General features: G+C 44.7%; 1 long non-coding RNA gene across 2 annotated transcripts in view; it reads right to left on the reverse strand.

Annotated features, from left to right (window-relative positions):
• The window catches only part of LOC140698294 (uncharacterized), a 189836-nt gene extending 182431 nt beyond the window's left edge, over window positions 1–7405 (reverse strand). For both annotated transcript variants that reach the window (XR_012076001.1, XR_012075999.1), the window contains exon 1: window positions 7319–7405. This is a non-coding gene — a long non-coding RNA (uncharacterized lncRNA). The remainder of the gene's footprint in view (window positions 1–7318) is intronic.
• Between the last annotated feature and the right edge of the window lie 1661 nt (window positions 7406–9066).

Here is a 9066-nt window from a genome sequence, read left to right on the forward strand (position 1 = left end):
GACAGTGACGTGGCTGCAGTGAAGAGTGGTCGGGTGGCCAGGACCCTCTGCCCTTCAGAGTTCTCTGATGGATGCTGCTCAGCACTGCTGCCTCCATGTGAGCCCTCCAGGTGATCCTAGAGAACTCCAGAGCCACCAGGCCGCAGGTGACGGAACACTAACTGAATCCGCTTTTGTCCAGAATGGCTACCATTGTGTCACAGTCAACAGCATGGCCTTGGGAGTCAAACCTCAGCTTGAATCCCAGCTCTACCTCTAAAATGGCTGTGTGTCCCTGGGGAAGCTACCAAAGCTCTTTAAATCTCAGTTTCCTCAACTGTCAAATGGAAAAATTAAGAGTACCTTTCCAGTGGGTTGTGAGAATTAAACGAGGTGACACAGACGTGGTTAGCCACAATGACTAGTTTCATTAAGACTGTCGCTTGTTATGAAGAAACTAGGACCCCCCAGTCAACCTTTCGAGTGGAACATGGGTAGAAGAATGACAGATGCATCTAACACCCAAGTCTGGGGAACTCCAGGTTCCAGTGAATTTATTTTGCTTCCATTTGCCCTGGGATATTCTTATTCTTTAGTCTAATTTGCCTTCAGGGGGGTCCAGCACACGTACATTACTTTCCATAAGCCACACACGGGCCTGGGCACTGGGGACACAAGGATGAGCATCACGCACCCCTTGCTCTCGGGTAATTCGTGGTCTTTCGGGGCAACATATAAAGGAAAAATTATAGAGGCATGCTAAGCATTCAGACGGGGACAAGAGAAGTCCAGGGGAGGGACAAAAATTGAGCCCAACCAAGAAATTTGAGAAGTTCCACCAGAGGAAATGACCCCCGGGCTGGGTCTCAAAAGAAGAATAAAGGCTGGCCAGGTACAAACACTGGGAAGGCTGCTCCAGGCAGGGGAAGCAGAGGCCCAGCACAGAGGAGTGACCCTGCATGGGGTCTGCGGAGTGAGTCACAAGCAGTTACGCACTGTGTCAAGTGCAAAGCACCATATGTGGAGGCAGGAGAGTGGGGCACTTTTATGTCCTTCCTGAAGACACTTTTATGCCACAAAGTCCCCTCCACTTCGCACACTTGCACAGTGACCCACTCTGCAGTCTCTGAACACAGCACATACGTCCCCACTCGCGGCCTCTGCCTTTGCAGTTAGCTCTTTCTTCCCACAAAATTTCCGTGTCTGGCTCCTTCTCATTAAGGTCCAGGTTCAGATACCAGCTCCTGAGAGAGACCTTCTCTCACCACCCAGTCTACTCTTTCTCTTTCCCACCAGTCACTCCAGTACTGACCCTGGCTCTTTATACTTTCTCATTCCTATTTAAAATCATCTCTTGGGGAGGGTATACCTCAGTGGTAGAGTGTGTGCCTAGCATGCACAAGGTCCTGGGTTCAATCCCCAGCACCTCCACTAAAAATAAAATAAATAAAGACCTAACTACCTCCCCCTCCCTCCAAAAAACAAATAATAAAATCATCTTTTTTGTTTGTTTGTTTGATGTCTGCCCTCCCCTACATCACTAGAATGAAAGTTCCAGGAGATACTTTACCTATTTTAGCTAAAACTCAGACACCGAAGTCAGAATCTAGCATATTAGAAGCATTTGAAAAATACTGATTGTGCCTGATAAACACCGAGCCAAGGAGCATCAAGTAGAGGTTAGGAGCTCAGACTCCAGGACCAAACGCTTAAACTGAAACCTCTCGGCCACTGGTGGCTGTGTGGCCTCAGACAGGGCGTCTGGCCTTGCTGTACCTCAGTTTCCTTTCTATGAAATGGTGATAATTATTGTATCCACCTCACGGGGATGTTATGATGACCATGCAAGTGCTTAGCACAGTGCCTGAAATGCAGCAAATGCTCAATGCATTTTAGGCATTTATCCTCTATGGGAAGTCACTTTATTATCAAGAAGAAATAGAAAATCATCTGTTTTTCTGAGGTAAGTGCTAAATTTTGTTTGTATAGACCTAACTTACTTAAAATAATCATATGATCAATCATCTAAAATAAACAAACAGTGGAGCAATGGCAAGAGATTATTATATTACGTGGTGTGTCGCCGAAGAGGAAAACCTCAGGAGCACCAAGGCATACAAGGACCACAGGTTGACAGGTTGCGGCCTAACCATGAAGGTGGGATAGTTATTCATAAGGTCTAAACGTGAGTTTTCAGCAAGCATTTTAACGCACTGGTGAATGCTCAGTCCAGCCGAAAGGTCCCAGATGACTGACATCCCAGATACAGTCAATAGACAGGTGCACATTCCATTGCCACGTCCTCTCTGCACTGCCCATTAACGTGCCTTCTCTCCGTTTTGCCAGCACAAGTTTCCCAGGTCTGTCACACTTGGCTTCTGCCTAAGTCTGCTTCGAATGATGCCAATAGGGGTCCCACACTGCCCAGCAACCCCTTCCACATAGCTGAGCTAAAGGAAACCTCTAGCAGAGCAGAGGTGTTATCAGTCAAACCAGCCGTCTACTTGCTCTGTTCCTAAATGTCAATTACTCACCACCCAGAGTCAATTCTGACCAGGGGGAAGGAGGGCTATTTCAGGTAAGAATGCTGAAATAAATACACCCTCCAACGAAGCACGCTGGCCTTCGAGGAACTGCGTTCCTACTCTGGTACATCAGCCCCACAGCCTGCCAACGAGCCAGTCTGTTCTGCGTACAAACACAGGCACGTGCATAACAGCTGTGAGTTTCTGGTGGGCATTTCTCAGCAAGCAAGTGTATGATTAAAAAACAGAGATTTGTGTTGAGGTGAAACGGGAAAGGGGCGCCATCCCCATCAGCCTGCTATGTTTCTAGCACTAGTATCAGCTGCTCTGTTCCGTCCTAAACGGAACTGCTCTCTTCCCCATCATCATGTCATTTTTATTATGCCAACAAATGATAAGGCAAAAACCCATCATCACAAACCAGCCTATGAAAAACCAACAACACGAAGTTGAAAATGAAGAAGAAAGTCTTGTATTTCCTTTCACCTGTAGGGGGAAAAAAATGCTGAAGCCCAAGGCAAGCCCCCGTCACCATTCAGCAGTCCACCTGCCTTTAAAATATACAGCACACAGACTGAACAGGAAGATTTCGGCTATGCACGGCAATTGTTCCATTTTCTGTATTTCATAACCTGCAATTTTGAAGCCATGCTTGGTACACACGCTTGTAAAACAGTCATATCAGATAAAAGCAGAGGGATGCTAAACTATTGGAAAATAAATCAAATTCTCAGCAAGCAGTTATATCCATCATGTTGCAGCAAGCACACGTGTAGTTTAAGCTCTGCGCGCACAGTCTATCCATCGTAATGATTTGGGGTCAGGATCCTGCCACGTGCACTCAGCATTCTCTACGGAGTAAGCCCGCGCGGAGCGGGAAAGGCTGCGGAGCTGGAGCTCGTGGCCCTGCAAGTTGCCCTCAGTGCACCTGTTTGCGTACAGCCATTGTACCTAAGTACAAGGCAGAGAAGAATTAGCACATGCATAGAACCTGACTGTTCACAAGGTGCTTACATGAGCACTGTCTCCCTCGATCCTTAAAAGAACCTCGGGTACCAGCAGAGAAAAGCATTTCCATGTTACAGCAGCAAAACGACATTCGGAAACACCTGTAAAATATTGAGAAAAATTCTGAAAATCAACCCACATCCACTCCCTCTCAAAACTGGAGTGGAGTTGTGGGAGGGGTGTGTTTCAGCAACATTTTGCCCCAAATCCAACATATTCACATTTGACTACAATGAATATTCCCTGTCTTTGACTTTTTTTCTTTTAACACAAATACTCAAGTTTATCAAATTAATTAAATAAGGCTACTTTATGAGACAATGGCACAAGACTCTGTGATGCCTTATTTAAGCACCAAATATGAAAATAATTCAGCGAAAGGGATCACTGCTTGTAAATACTATTAAACTGAAGAACAGTGCCCTATTATGAGGTCCTAAAAAAATATTTCATAATGTATTTATTTTAACGTAAAAAGTAAAGAAATTGAAACGGCTTGGGTTTTACTTAGAAAAAAAACACAAAAAGCTTCAAATTCCAAATCTGAGTATCACACTAAAGCCAGGTTTGTTCACAAAGCTACGCTGAGAACAGCCTTAACCTCATCGATACAGCGCTCTCCCAGCAATGAATGTCCAACGACAAGCCTCCACTTCTCTCGGGATGCCGCTCCCTCCAACGTGAGCTCTGCGCCACTCTTTCCCTCGCCCTCAGCTCTGACTCCAAATCTGACCGTCTAAATCATCTTCCTTCTCCTGCCTTCAACTTCATAGCACCCCACGATGAAAACTTGACCTCGGAGCCAGGCAACAGTCCACATTTTCCCCTCGGGAGGGGATCATAGGAATCCATAAACTGGCCCCTGTATTAGTCTTCTCACGTGGCTGTGCCAAACCACCACAGACTGGGTGGCTTACACAACTGACATTTATTTCTCAGGGTCCTAGACACTGGGAGGTCCAAGGTCAGGGTGCCAGACAGTTCAGTTTCTGCTGAGGGCCCTGTCCTGCTCTTCAGAGAGCTCCCTCCCACTCTGTCCCCACATGGAGGAGAGAGGGCTCTCGTGTCTCTTCACCTTCTAAGAAGGGCAGTAATCCCAACATGAGGGCACCACCCTCACGACCTCATCAAAGCCTAATCGTCTCCCAGAGGCCCCCGTCTCTAAGTACCACTGCACTGGAGGTTAGGGCTTCAACTTATCAATTTGGTGAGGGGAGCACAGAGTCTACAGCTGTTTCTAATTTTTGAGTTATATCCTCTGCAATACTCAACAGCAAAATGTTTACTTATTCTTGTTATCCCCCCTTAAATTCATACATGAAGCCAAAGAACTGCCCTGGTAATAGCTGAGGTTATATAGATATAAGAGTAATGTTATCATATACTTGTATAAAAGAATAGAAAAACAAAAGTTAATATATTAAGGAGTCCACATTACAAATCCTTTTAATGATCCTGAAGACCCCTTCAGGTATTCCCCTAAAGTTTTATAAATTCTCTGCTAATTAAAATCTTTTTCTCAATATCTAGCAATTAATGTAAATAAATACTGGTTTCATTTTTAGTCTTTTTTTTTATTAAAGTATAGTTGATTCACAATATTGTGTTAGTTTCTGGTATACAATATAGTGATTCAGTTATACATATATATATTCTTTATCATATTCTTTTTCATTATAGGTTATGACAAGATATTGAATATAGTTCCCTTACTATACGGTAGGACTTTGTTGTTTATCTAGTCTATATATAGTAGTTTGTAACTGCTAATCCCAAACTCCTAATTTATCCCTCCCCCTCTTTCTCATTTGTATGTCTGTGAGTCTGTTTCTGTTTTATAAGCAAGTTCATCTGTATCATTTTTTAGATTCCACATTTAGGTGACGTCATATGATACGTTTCTCCATCTGACTTACTTCACTAAGTATGATAAATTCTCACATTTTTAGTTTTACTTGCTATTTTAGCAGTTTTTACTTTTCTATATAAATATACAATTTCTATTTCAGGTGCATTATGGATGAAAAGAGTTGTGTTGGAAACTAATCATTTCATAGTATTTGTTTGGAAAGAGTGCTTTCTGAATTCCAAACAAGCATTTAAAAATAAATAAATAAACTTACAGAGAAGAAACAATCTGTAAGTTGGGACTATCCTGTAAAAGATATCACATTTACCAACATAACATTTAAGATTTGAGGCAATATAATTAAATTTAGAAAAAGTTTTCTCCAATTTAATAAAAGGGAGAGAGACATACACAAGTGTCAGATGACAGCAAATGCCAATGTATAATTATTGATTGTCCACAGAAGTGGAAAACTTAATTGTAATGTCAGGGTTTCCAAGTATGAATCGAAGAATAAATCTATCCAACTTACTAGAAAAGTTTACACTTACTCAAGTTTTTCAAAAATGTACTATTTCTGTAGCATTTAGAACCAAGGAGGACAACCAACCAAAAGGAAGGAAACAAGAAAGCAACCAGAAAGACCTCGAAATGACCTTCTCCTAAAAAGTAGGCGTGGTCTTCTCAAAACCCCGCTTCACTGAGCTGAACCTCAGTTCAGTTCTTAGTCTGAATTGAAAGGACCCCCAGACTCCTGCAGGGCGACTAGCAGACCTCCCCCCGCCCAGAGCTGCCAAGATGCATCATGCACCCACTCACCACATTAAAGAATGTAAGGACACATCAGGTCCTGCTGAAGAGAATGTCCAAATAAATCGATTGCTGTTTCCCACACCCTACTGCTTCCAATCCCACCTTCAGTGTCTCAAAGCTACTAGTAGATCCAAAGTCATCTTTGGAGGAAGTGCCTAGCACTGATCAAAAAAACGATACACGATCTCTACTCACTATGTTTTCTATTTCTGCACATTTCATCTCCATAAAGAGAAGCAGAACCAGGGTATAGGCACTGTGAACGGAATCTTCCCAGGATCCTGATGAGTTTTTATCACCCCTTTTGAAATCATCTTTCCCAAAAGCCTCACGTATAAAGCAAGCAAGGTCACCGAACTGGGAGGAAAACAAATCAAAAGAAAAAGTCTGTGACACAGGGCAAGCAGGAGATGCCCAGCCCCTTTCAGCCGCCCCACCATTTGCAGGCACTGCCCCGCTGGGCAACGTGCATTCCCACCTTCCTGGAGATTTTTATCCATTACTTCAGGGGGTGAGGGGGTGAGGGAGTGAGGGCACGTATCACTGCCCTTGTAAGAAAAGACTTCAGGGGATGGTAATGGAAACAACATTAGTAAGTTAATCGATATAACAACTTCCGTCCCATGAGTTTTAGGATCATACTACATACAAACCACTGGATTTTAGACTGGGGATTATTGACTTCGTGTGTGTGTGTGTTGTGTGTGTGTGTGTGTGTGTGTTTTGTGAAAACTGGGGCATTTTTAATGTGCGTGTGTGTGTGTGTTTTATGAAAACTGGGGCATTTTTAATGTGTGTGTGTGTTTTTTATGAAAACTGCGGGGCATATTTAATGTGTGTGTGTGTGTTTTATGAAAACTGCGGGGCATTTTTAGTGTGTGTGTCTGTGTCTGTGGTATGAAAACTGCGGGGCATTTTTACTGTTCTATTGAGCAAACTAAACCACCCCCCCTCCCAGCCAGGAGGCGGGAGCTCACCCCGTGAACCCCGAGGGTCGGCGTCTGGAGGCTGGAGGACGCCCGGGCCCCAGGCCGAGCCCCGGGCCGGCCCCTCTGCGCACCCCCTCCCCACCCCCCAACCCCAACCTCAACCCAGCGGCCCTCTCCGCACCCCCCACCCCCCTCCCCAGCCGGCCAAGCCTCACCTAGAAGCCCGGGCCCCGCACCCGCGGGGCCGCCGCACAGGGAGCATCCCAGGAGCGGTTCTCTCGCCCACAGCGCCTCCGGGGAGAGCCGGCCTGGCGTCCGGAAGTGCGCGCCAGCCGTGACCCCGACAAGGAGCCCGCCAGGGGGGGCGCGTCTGCGCCCGACCGCCCCGCCCCTGCCGCAGCGCCCCCTGGGAGAGCCGGCCTGGCGTCCGGAAGTGCGCGCCGGCCGTGACCCCCACAAGGAGCCCGCCAGGGGGCGCGCGTCCGTGCCCGCCACCAACGGCCCGGCCCCTCCCACCCCTCCTGCAGCGCCCACTTTGTGTGTGTTTTTAATTTAAATGTATAGTATTAAGCCTACACACTTAAAAATATGCCATATAAATTATGTCAAAACTTAAAGTAGATATCTGTAACTGGAAGGAAAAATCTGTTCTCAAAGATATGAGTGCCTGAAACTTGGGAGGGAATGAATGAATACACTTCAAATGAGTAAATGAAGCATTATTTAGAGAGCATTAATTTGTGCCATACCTAACGCTGCGTCCATGCGTGTTGTTTCATCAGTCTGGTGTTGTTCTGATTTTATGAATGAGGAGAGAGTTACTTGCCAAGGACACGAAGCAGCTAACTGGTGAGACTGGGACTCAGGGAGACACTGTGCGGCTGGACAGTCAATACAGGACGAGGCTCTAGAAGTTAGGTTTTAGCTCTAGCCATGCCACTAACCTTTGTGACCTTGACGATGATTAAGATTAAGAATAATCCTTTTGTCCTCAGTTTCCTCCTGTAAGGTTCCCTTCTCTAAAATCGTACAATTCTATAAATGCATGCCATCCCTCACCTGCATTTCTGTTAAGTGGTTGGATGAAATTACCCAAGATGTGATGTAAAACCATCCAGTTCTATCGTGCAACACATATTAGGCATGCCTTGAGTGCACTACCTCGATTTTCTAATCCATGCAAGTGCTTAATTTGTTGTATGTAATTTGTTCCCTTTCAAGTTAATATCCCTGTATTATAAAAATCAATAAACACACACTGAAAATAATTACATAGATATAAACCTCTTACTTTGCAAAAATACATGGTAATGCATGCATTTTTCTACCCAACAACATTTACTATGTGTTAAAATGATGCTCTATGCAATCTTAGACAGAGGGAAATGTTTCCTAGGGAAATTTCAAACATCTACATGGGAAAAAAAAAAAAGAGTACACATAATCAATATAACGATCTCAAGGATGGAACCAACAGAAATAAAACTGCCTCCTTTGATTCTTCTGGTAGAATAGCTAGTTAAAGACAAAAACCAATGGTAGCAAGAGGAGTTGGTTAGCCAGGATCAACTTACTACTGTTCAGTGGGTGCATTTGATTGTGGCTTTGCTACTAAGCATTGCAGGATGAATGAAGTTGCCCTTGATTTCTCACTCTCTACAACTACTGGTGCCAACCCCATGTGGGCCCACGAGGGGAGGCAGCATGGAAACACAGCTTGCTTCCTGAGCTCTGACCACTGCTTCTGAGCAGACCTTACAGCCAGAGTCCAGTGGATGCAGGCACTGGGATTCAGCACTTTCCCAAGTGTGCTTTATGAGATGCTCATTCAGGTCAGTCAAATTTTAGAAATATTCCATCTTTTACCCCCTTTTTGAAGAATCAAAAGGTATATTAGCATATGAAAGTCTCTAGGAAGTCTTTTATAAAGATGCATGCTTAAATTGGCCACACTTACCAAATT

Source organism: Vicugna pacos, chromosome 9, assembly GCF_048564905.1.
Source record: "Vicugna pacos chromosome 9, VicPac4, whole genome shotgun sequence".
Classification (NCBI taxonomy): domain Eukaryota; kingdom Metazoa; phylum Chordata; class Mammalia; order Artiodactyla; family Camelidae; genus Vicugna; species Vicugna pacos.